Here is an 11,301-nt window from a genome sequence, read left to right as displayed (position 1 = left end):
GGAGTGACGATTCTAGTTGCCTTTTGGAACTCTGTCTCTGGGGGAAAATGGAGAGTGGGCTGGATGTTAAGAAATCAGAGCTAAGGAAACAACCCAAATGAGAGACATCGAGGCTACACAAAGGCAGAGAAATGGCAAAGGCTTAGGAGATATTTGGATATTAATTGTACAGGACATGGCTACCATTTGACTATACTTCTAATTAACTGTTTTTATCATGGACAGAAACTCTGTGCTTATGAGACTGGCTGTTTAACATCTCCCTTCCCAAGTAGGCCATAAATTCCATGAGGACAGGGATTAAGTCTGTATTGCTCACCACATAATCCTGGGGACAGTGCCACACACAATGCCCAGCATATAATAAATGCTTGTGAGTGAATGAACGAATGAGGTGGAAGAGGAGGAGCTAAGGACAATGATAGTGACGATTCTTGGAACTAGTTTAAGAATATCAACAGCTTCAACTAAACATCAAAGAGATTTTTGAAAGATTTCTATCCATCGTAATCCGTCAGACCCTATTTCTGGACATTGGGCTCCCTGATGACATCTCCAATGGGTTCTAAAGCTTTTCAGTGAGTTTTAGTTACTAATGGAGCTTATTATTTCAGGTTATATTTCGTTTTTCCATTTTCTTTCTTCCCTGGGATCAAACCAAGGGCCTCCTGTGTGTCTGACAACTTTTCTACCACTCTTTGCATTTTTGAAGGTCAGTCTCCCTTTAGTTCAAAGTCCAGCAGGCAGGGCTTGTGGCTGGAGAGGAAGTAGGTGTGGTCTGCTCTTTCTGTCCTGCCCTCTGGTGGGCAGGGACTAGAAGGAAATAAAGGGGACTTGTTTCTCTAGGTGTCCTTGGCTGGCCCTTGGTCGACCCCTTCCTCCTCACAGCTTTCGAGGTAACTGTTCTGGACCTGAGTCATCACAGCTGCTGGATCATTGTCTATAGACACAGCATGTATGTGTGTGTGTGTGTGTGTGTGTGTAGCAGGGTGTGGGTGGGATATCCCCACAGACCAAGCTGAAAAAGGGCGTGGTGCTAAGCAGTCCTCGGTTGGCAAGCCTCCTCTGGTTCTCCCTTCACAGCTCACCTCTGCCCCCAGCAGGCCCAGTCACCCCTATTGCATCTACTCTGCAGCCCCAGCCCTGGGGCCTGTGGACCTGGTGAAATCCATCTTTCTATTTTCTTTGCCCTCTTGCCACTTAGTCACATCCTTGACATTCTCTCCAATGCCCTTTCCTCTGTTTCAGTAGCACCAAGGCAGGTTGGCAGGTGAAGTCAGTTGCTCAACAGACAAGGAATGAGAAGCCAGACGCCCTCTGGTGGCTCCTCAAACCCAATGAATAATTCACCTGACTTCTTCCGAGTTATCTAGATGTATAGCAGATACCCCAAACGTTGTGGCATAACACAACCTCTATTTCATCATGCTTGTAGAGTCTGAGTCAGGAATTTAGCTAGGCATAGGGGGGATGGCTGGTCTCTGCTTTCAGTAGGTGGCTTCCAAAATAGCTCCCAGGACTCCTGCCTCCTGGTAGTCATGCCCTTATGAAGTCTCCTCCCACATTGTATTGGTCTGTGTGACCAATAGAATATGGAGGAGGTAATATTATGTGCTATGGTTTGGATATGATTTGAGTGTATCCCCTAAAAGTTCATGTGCCAGAAGCTTGGGCCCCTATGTGGAGGTGTTGAAACCTTTAAGAGGTGGGATCTAGTGGAAGATAATTAGGTCACAGGGACATTGCCCTGAGAAGGGTTTAGTGCTGGTCTTGTGGACTGAGTGAGTTCTACCAAGAAGGAGTTGTTATAGAGAATAACCCTGGACCCTCAATCCCTTTGGTTTCAGGTCTCACCATGTGGTCTCTTTCCCACCCTGCTAAGACCCTCACCAGGAGTCAAACAGATGGGGCTGCCTTATTTGGGACTTTCAGTCTTAAGACTATGAGCTAAATAACCTCTTTTCTTTAAAATGCATCCAGCCTCAAGTATTTTATTAAAACAATAGAAAACTTCTGTTATTCTATATGTTGCTTTTGAATCTAGATTATAAAAAATATTGTGGCTTCTGACTCTCTGCCCCTTGGATCACTCACTCTGGGAGAGGCCAGCTGTCACATTTGAGGATGGTCACATGTAGAGAGGCCCATCTGGAGAGGAACTGAGGCGTCTTGCCAATCCATGTGAATGGGCTTGAAATGGATTCTCTGCCCTGGAGAAAACTTGGATGACTATAGTCTTGGCCGACAGCTTGACTAAAACTTTGCGAGAGACCCTGAGTCAGAATCACCCAGATATGTCACTCTTGGATTCCTGTCTGTCAGAAACTGTGTGAGTTGATACATGTTTTTTTTTTGTTTGTTGTTGTTGTTGTTTTAAGCAGTTGCATTTAGTGTGTGGGGGGGTGGGTACTGGGGATTGAACTCAGGGGAACTCGAACACTGAGCCACATCCTCGCCCTATTTTGTATTTTATTTAGAGACTCGGTCTCACTGAGTTACTTAGCTCCTTGCTTTTGTTAAGGCTGGCTTCGAACTCGTCCTCCTGTCTCAGTCTCCTGAGCTGCTGGATAACAGGCATGTGCTACGGTACCCAGCTCAGTAGTTGCATTTTAAAGTAATTTATTGTGTAGCAGTAGATAAGGATCTACTGCTCCTTGTGGTGTGGGGCTTAGTTGGAAACACTCAGATGGCTGAGGGCTGAAATCACCTGAAGGTTACTTCACACACATGTATGATGCCTGAGCTGGGACTGTCACCTGGTGGGAATACATAACTGGGATTTTTTTTTTTAGTCATGGCAGTTGGGTTCCAAGAGGGAGCTTCCATAAAATGACCTTCCAAAAGACTGAGCTTCAAAGGAGTAGCAAGTTTCTTTTGAACTAGGCTTGGAAGTAAAACAGAGTAACTTCTGCAGCATGCTTTTGGTCAGGAGTGAGTCACTTAGGCCAGCCCATACCCAAGGGAGGAGAATGTGACTTGTTCTCTTGATGCAGGAATGAGAAGGTCAAGTTGCAGAAGAATAAATGGAATGGAAAAGATTTCAGAGCCATCTTTGCACAATACAGCCATACCTGCCCGGCCCTGGGAAGAAAACCCAATGCATTGTTCTCTGCATTGCCTCTCAGGAACAGAGGGACAGATGGCTTCTTTTCATAAGCCCTGCACACTTCTAGAACTGGGAGTAAGGCTCATTCTGCTGAAATGGCTCTTCCTGTCAAGTCCTGAGGAGAGCCAGCAGTGCTTTGGGCTTGGAAAATGGGTACTTGTTGCCTTTTGTTCTCAGTTATTGACTCTGCTACAAATTCTACCTTTCTAGAAAAACAGGGAAGATCCCATTCGGCATCTCACCCCACCAAGCCACCTCACTCTTTCTCTACCAGTCACTGTACTTAGCCCTTCACCTCCAGGAGTCCTGCACCTACCTTCTTAGCTAGGAATTATAAGTCCATTTCACAGAGGGGATCTAGAGGACCAAGGTCCATAGCTGCCAGGTGGTGGAGGAGGGAATCGATGCTAGTTCTGACCTCTTTTTCAACCTTCTAGGTTTTCTGGGATTTCAGAAAGCCTGAAAGTATAGGAGCTTCAGCCCTGGTTTCCTCAGGTCATTCCAAGGGTGAGGCCAGAGTGAGCAGTGTGAGAGGGGAGGAGGGAGCTACTTACCGGAGGTAGGACCTTAAACCCTGTCTGGCAGTCATTGAGAATACAAATATCAATAAATGCTAGAGAGAGGATGTGAAGAATAAGAAACACTATTACACTGTTGGTGGGATCATAAATTAGTACAACACTATAGAAATCGGTACAGAGACTCCTCAAAAAACTAGGCATGGAACCACCATATGACCCAGCTATGCCATTCCTTTAGATATTTATCCTAAAGAATTAAAGTTATCATACCATAGGATACATGCACATCCATGATTATAGCAGCATAATTCACAATAGCCAAATTATGGAACCAACCTAGGAGTCCACCAGTGGAGGAATGGATAAAGAAAATGTGGTATAATTGCTGATGGGACTGCAAAGGGGTGCAACCACTCTGGAAAACAGTATGAAGATACCTCAGAAAACTTGCAATGGATCCACCATTTGACCCAGCTATCCCACTCCTTGGTTTATACCCAAAGGACTTAAAATCAGCATGCACAGTGACGCAGCCACATGGATGTTTATAGCAGTTCAATTCACAATAGCTAAACTATGAAACCAACCTAGATACCCTTCAACAGATGAAGGGATAAAGAAAATGTGGTACATATACACAGTGGAATATTACTCAGCCTTAAATAAAATAAAATTATGGCATTTGCAGGTAAATGGATGGAACTAGAGAATATTATGCTAAGTGAAATAAGCCAATCCCCAAAACCCAAAAGCTGAATGTTTTCTCTGATAAGCAATGCTGATCCATAGTGGGGTAGAGGGATAGGGGAAGAATGAAGGAACTTTGGTTTGCGTAGATGGGAATGAGGGGAGGGGTGGGGTTGGGGTTGTGGGGATGGGAAGGACAATATAATGTGACAGACATTATTATCTCTCATATATATATATATTATAAATATATAATTACACTCCTGGAGTGACTGCACCCATGTACAGCCAAAGGAATGAGAAGCTGTACTCCATTTGTGTGCTATATGTCAAAATGCATTCTACTGTAAAATAAATAAGTTACTTAATTAAAAAAGAAAATGTGGTATATATACACAATGGAGTTTTATTCAGCCATAAAGAAAAATGAAACTCTGTCATTTGTAGGAAAATGGATGAAACTAGAGATCATTATGTTAAGCAAAATAAGTTAAACTCAGAAGGTCAAGAGACATATGTTTTCTCTCATATGCAGAAGCCAGAGAGGCAAGGGGAAAAGAAAGGTGAGGAGGGATCAGTAAAGGAAAGGGATCAAGGGGAGGGAGAGGGGAAGTGCTGGGGAGTGATATTGGCCAAATTATGTTGGCCAGTTTAGATTGTTATACTGTGTGCATGTATGAATATATAGCAACAGATTCCACCATTACGTACAACTATAATGCACCAATTAAAAATGTGAAAAAATTTTTAAAAAACTGAAACAAACAAAAACTCTGCATGAGAGTTGGGGCTAGTTTCAGATGCACGCTTTGGGTGAAAGGGGAGGAGAAACAAGAGGGGGAGAATAGATTTTTATTTTATTTTCAGACTTGTCTTCAGTCAGTGAGCTTTCCAGTGGCCAGAAGGCTAATCCCAAGATGAAGGCCCTGGACTCACCACCTGCTCTGTTTGTTGTCCTAGAACTTCTGGAGATCCCCCTGAGCTCGTGGGGCCTGTTGCTGCTCAACTCCTGCTGGTGCTCAGCCTGCCCCTGACTACCTGCTGACCACTCTTTCCTAGCATGCTGCTTTCCCAAGTCCCAGGACAGAATGAGCATTCCTAGCACCTACATTCTGCCCGGTACTGATCTCATGTTGGGGACCCAGAATAAAAGCAAAACAACTTCTGTCCTTGAGTTGATCTCAGTCTGATAGGAGGAGAAACATGAGGAGTTAACTTACAGGTATCATGTTATAAGGTACATTTAATAAGGGTTAAGATTACACAAATGTGGGAGTGCAAAATTCAACAATAAAAAGGAATGAACCATTGAAACTTCCATCACATGGATGAATCTCAAGTTGTCCTACAGAACATGAAAGAAGGAAGACACAGTGGATGACTCCAGTTTCATTGCATTCTAGACCAGGTAAAACTATGGGATATATTGGATAGAAACAAAGTAAGTAGTTTCTTGGAATAAAAGGGGATTGACTGGGAAGGGGCATTAAGTTTGTCTGAGCCTCAATACAAGTATGGGTTATGTCAGAATATTCAGTTAAAACTGATCAAACTGTATACCTAAGATGAATTTCATCATATGTAAATTATATGTGTCAGGCAGCTTTCAAAATACCCCACAATGGCCCCCACCTTCTGGTCTGTATGCTCTTGTGTAAAACCCCACCACATCAATCATTTTCCCAACATAATCTATCAGGTTGGTTTCTGGCCTGTAGGATATGGTAGAAGTGATGGGGTGTCACATCTGAGATTAGGTTGTAGAAGATACTACAGTCCTCTCTTCACCTCTCTGTCTCTCCACTTACTGTGGAGAAGGCCATATGTTGAACATTCCTATAGAAAGGTCCAAGAGGCCATGAAGCCTCTTGCCAACAGCCTGTAAGTGGATCCTTTGGACTCAGTGAAGACTTCAGATGTCTGCAATCCTATCTGACTGCTTGAACACAAATTCATGAGATTCCTGACCATGGAAGATAATAAATGTGTTTCCCACATTTTTAATTGGTGCATTAAAAAATTTAATTATTTTTGTAAATAATGATGGGCTTTGTTGTTAAGTATTCATACATGTACATGATATAACAATATAATTTGGCCAATATCACTCCCCAGCACTTCTCCCCTCCCTCCCTCCTGCCTCCTGTTTCTCCTGATCTCACTTTGATTATCATGAGATCTGCCTCCATCTTTATTTTGCTTTTTCCTCTCTGGCTTTTGCATGTGAGAGAAAACAGTGGTTTCTTGACATTCTGAGTTTGACTTATTTTACTTAACATCATGATCTCTAGTCCAATCCATTTTCCTGCAAATGACATAATTTCATTTTTCTTTATGGCTGAGTAAAACTCCATCATGTATATATACCACATGTTCTTTATCATCCATCCATTGAACACCTAGCCTAGTTCCATAGTTCTGCTATTGCGAATTGTGCTGCTGTAAATATGGATATGCATGTGTCACTATAGTATGATGACTTTAAAAATGTTTGTTTTTTTTAAGTCATAAGTTTTGGGGTTATATGTTATGTAGAAAAAAATGATAATATAATATTTTAATAGACTAAACATATGGGGAAAATATATTTAAAGCACTATTTGCTCAGATGGTTTTCCCCAGGGTTTTTCAAGTGCTTTTGGTGACTCAGACTTCTGGGCTCAGTTTCTGAGGTGGAGAGACAAGGGGCTGAGAGCTCTGTCTAGACATCAGGAACTAGTGCCTCCAAAATAGACCCAGACCTCGCCTACTCAACAGCCCCACAATAGCTGCACATGAGGCCTGGGCACACACTGGCTGGGCAGAGAGGACTTCAGAAATGCTCCTGGCCCCTGCCCATATGTCCTCAGCTGCAGCAGGAATCTACCCAGGGCTTAGAAGCTAGTAACATTCTGCTATTTTTGGAATACTTTATATTGCCAGGTTGTATGCAAAGTGCTTAGCATGTGTGTTTTTATTTTCTCTTTGTATGGATTCTTCTTGACATAACTGTAGCCATCTGAGTTGGAACTGCCAAGATTGTCCTAAAATAACCCTAAATTGTTTTTTGTGTATAGTTTTCAGTACAGTACAAGTAGATGAAACCATCTAAGTGGTATATGGAGCTTTGCATCTAGATCCCAGCTCTAGGGATGTGCCCTGTCTCTTTGATATTAACTTAAGGTAAACCAGGTATATTCCAGCTAGGTGAAGTCATTTTTGTCCTAACCCATAAATGTGCCCCACTTTCCAACCCAAATTTCAGGGATCCAACTGGTCTTGCTGCCTCCCAGGACCATGCTTTTGTTAGGAAGTCCCCTGATAAATGACACTCTGTGCAATCCTGGAGCTGTCTGCCTCTCTTTCTTCAGTGTCATGGCACTTGGGGTCTGGTCTTCATACGCTAGGACTGGGTTGTTCTAGAACACTCTTCTCAATAATCCCCCGAAGAAGACCTAACAGATCCTAGTTGACAGTGAAGACTCAGAAAGCTGAAGCAAATTGCTAAAGTCATAGAACTTCTAGGTTGTGGCAACTTTAGACAGAAATCCACATTTGTCTAGTTCCCAAACTAAGAGGCAGGGAGGCAGTAACCCCAGACTTGAAAACACTTCTCATCTATGCTTGCAAGAACAAGGAGAACAGCCACATATTCTACTTTCTGATGAAAGACCACAAATATCACCCCTAATTCCACAGGGCAATGTATAGAGAGATTGGCAGATGATATCAAAGCCCAAGAGCCTCAGAGATCATGAGCCAGACAGGAGAGAACGGAGACCCAGAGAGGGAAGTGATTTTTCCAAGTGCTCTTCAGTTCTATCAACCTTCTTCTCCTCTCTTCCTCTTCTCCTCTCTTCCCCCTCCCCCTTCTTTTTTTTCTTTGGGGGGACAGTATGAGGCTTGAGCCCAAATGTGCTTTACCACTAAGCTGTATCCTCAGCCGTCTTTATTTTTTATTTTGAGACAAAGTCTTGCTAAGTTACCCAGATGTGCTAGAACTTGCAATCCTCCTGCTTTAGCTTCTCAGGTCACTGGGATTACAGGTGTGCACCACTAAGCCCAGTTATTATTATTATTATTTTTATTATTTTAAAGCATTCCAGGCAGAGGAAGTAGCTATACATTGATCTTAAGGCAAAAGCGTGCCTGGGTACCAGCAAATATTTAAAGGGAATTCATTGGTGTTTTTGCCTGCCTAGAATGATTTCCCTTTCTTCAGGTACCAACCCTATTCTTTCTTTGGGGAAACATCCTTTCCCCAGTCTTATCCCATGGTAAGTGTGGGGCTGGTCCCATCTGCCATCTGGGGGAGGCTTAAGACCTGGCCTAGCCTGTCAGAATGTGCTCATCAAGGAACGGGGCCAAGAAGGCAGGGCCAGGGTTGGAGAAGCCAGCCTGAAGAAGCAGCCAAGTCTGAGGAAGGCATTGCTGAGGCTTGAAGCAAAACAGATTCCCAATGACAGTTTTAAGCACTTGGATCTAGTTGGCATCTGAACTTTTATCCCTCAATGGCTTAGTTACATGAGGTAATAAATGGCGTTTTGCTTGAGTCAGTTTGAGCTGTTTTTGCCATAGATAATGTGTTGACTGATCCAAAGTGTCAAGGCTAGCCTCAGGCCTAAAAGGAGAGCAGCACTTGGTCAGGTGAAGAAATGAAGAAAAATGTTCTAGACAGAACAGCAAGTGATAGGGCCCCAGGAGAGAATTGAGTGTGGCAGGTTCAGGGAGCTCAAGGAAGGTTGGAAAAATGGCCGCAGAGAGGCTAAGGAGATGGCAAAGATGAGGCTAGAGAGAAGTTCTGGACGGAGGGCTTAGAGGCTTTAAGGATCTGAGATGTTGTACAAGAGCAAAGTCATTCATTGTAGGGGTTTAAACAGGTAAAACTTCAACTTAATTTGTATTTTGACAATGTGGAGACTAGACTGGCAGAGGTCAGAGCAGTGCAGGAGAATTATTTAGAAAATAATTGCAAACCTCCCAGCTACAGATGACAATGATTTAAAGTGGGAGCAGTGAACAAGTAGAGAGGAGACGGAGAAGAGGGGGTGGATTTCATGGCAGCCAGTCTCCAAAGATGGTCCCCAATAAGTCATGCCTCCTAATATTCATGCTTTGTGGGATGCGTTTCTGTCCCACAGGGAATCTAGGGGAACCTTGTCCTGTGACCTATGTTAACCAGAGAATGCAGAGGAAGTGTTACTGTGCCAGCACTGAACCTGTTTGTTTGTTTTTATTTTTATTTTGTGGTATTAGGGATTGAACTCAGATTGAACTCTACCACTGAGCTATATCCAATATTTCTGAGTCAGGGTCTTGCTAAGTTGCCCAGGCTGTCCTCAAACTTACAAGTCTCCTGCCTCAGCCACCTGAGTCTATGGGGTCTTGTTGTGCACCACCATGCCAGGCTGAACCTAAGCTTTAAGAAGACGTAAGAAGCTCTGCCTTAGAGCTCTCAAGAGCCCTGCTCCACCAGGGAAGAAGGCCAGCTCCCTGGCTGTGAGGCCATCTGGAAGCCCCATAGGGAGGGCCCAACATACATGGAATGACAGAGAGCCCTATTCCTGTGTCCCAATTGAGCCTCTAGCTGACTCTAGTCCCACCTGACATTTGATTACAATTACACAAGAGACCGTGTCGTAGTCTGGTTATGTACTGTAACAAAATACCTGAAATTGAGTTATTTGTAAGCATCAGAAATGTATTTCTCACAGTTCTGGAGGGTGGGAAGTCCAAGATCAAGGTACCAGCAGATCTGGTGTCTGTTGAAACCCCATTCCTCATCGATGGTGCCATCTAGGTGTCTTTGACAGACAGGGCAGGGCAGTGCTCTATAGCCCCTAATGTGGGCATTAATTCTATCCATGAACACACAGACATTATTCTGACCAGTCCCTCAGGAGCAAGGAAGTAGGTAATATTTAGAGGGTTGGGTTGGCTGCAAAATAAAAACTATGAAAGTAATATATCAAGAAATAGAGCAAAAGGCAAGAATTATATATATTTTCAAAGAAGGAGTGTGACCGATTGGGCCAACCAGAGGGTTCTGATTTCTAACAAAGAAAAAGCCTGGGCTTGCTTTATTTATATCGGTACAGACCAAAGGGGATGGATGAGGATCTCTTTCTGGGGAACACGATAAGAGTGGAAATACACAGGTTGTTTGTGATTGGCAGGTTACGCCCATCTCCAGCGGCTGTGTTTGAACTTGGAGCTGTGAGCTAGGTCAGGGTGCCAGCATGATCTGGACTTTCTCGAATCAGGGAATTTCACCTTGGAGTTCCTGGAAGATTGGTTTCCCTGTCTTAATGGCTTGAACATGGCCCAGCTCACACACGGCTTACACATGGCTCCCAAAACCTTATGGCCTAATTTCCTCCCAAGACCCCACCTCTTAATACTATCACCTTAGGCCTTAAGCTTCAACATATGAATTTTGGAAGGATACAAGAATTGAAACTATTGCAGACTCTAAATGAGATCATCAGAAAAGCTTTCCATAAGAGACTGTAAAATCCATAGACTTGTTAGCTATGATAAAAATTGTAAGCAATTTTTAAACGATTGAAATTTGGGATGATTTGTTCCATAGCACTAGCTAACTGATGTAGACTTGAGAACTATTCAAGGAGTGAAAAGAAAGATAAGGGGTGAATGAAAAAGACATTAGGGGTAATGCCAAAGTATCTGGCTTGGTTAAGATTTGGGAAATGATAAGGGGAGCAAGTTGGAGATTGAGATTTTGGACATGTTGAATTCAAGGTGCCTGGGATCATCCATATAATAGCAATAATTTTGTGAAGTAACTTTCACAGGCTATATCCTGAGCTAATCTCAAGCAAAGACAGGTCATGAGGAGTAAAAGACCACCCAAGCCAATATAAATGAATGATATTGACAATGGTAATACTGGGTGCTAAGCGTGTGCATCCCTGTTTTGATCCATTTACATGAGGGTCAGGCCATTTGGACTGCTGTAATGAATATTTTAGAGTAGATAATTTGTAA

The 11,301-nt window shown here is 43.2% G+C and overlaps 1 long non-coding RNA gene across 3 annotated transcripts; it reads left to right on the top strand.

The window, feature by feature from the left end:
- The first annotated feature begins 816 nt into the window (after positions 1 to 816).
- LOC124110146 (uncharacterized) lies at positions 817 to 6,318 on the top strand. Of its 3 annotated transcripts, none has more exons than XR_006857188.2 (3): positions 817 to 955; positions 1,848 to 2,329; positions 5,275 to 6,318. It is a non-coding gene; the product is annotated as an uncharacterized LOC124110146 (long non-coding RNA). The 3 variants fall into 3 exon arrangements; XR_006857186.2 differs by lacking the exon at positions 5,275 to 6,318 and adding an exon at positions 2,994 to 4,462; XR_009224326.1 differs by having other exon boundaries at positions 823 to 896.
- The last annotated feature ends 4,983 nt before the right edge of the window (positions 6,319 to 11,301 follow it).

Source organism: Marmota monax, unplaced genomic scaffold (genome assembly GCF_021218885.2).
Source record: "Marmota monax isolate L192 unplaced genomic scaffold, Marmota_monax_Labrador192_F-V1.1 WCK01_AAM20220418_F8-fsc00008, whole genome shotgun sequence".
Taxonomy (NCBI): Eukaryota; Metazoa; Chordata; class Mammalia; order Rodentia; family Sciuridae; genus Marmota; species Marmota monax.
Note: the sequence above shows the minus strand (reverse complement) of the source record. Positions and strands in the feature narration are given on the sequence as shown.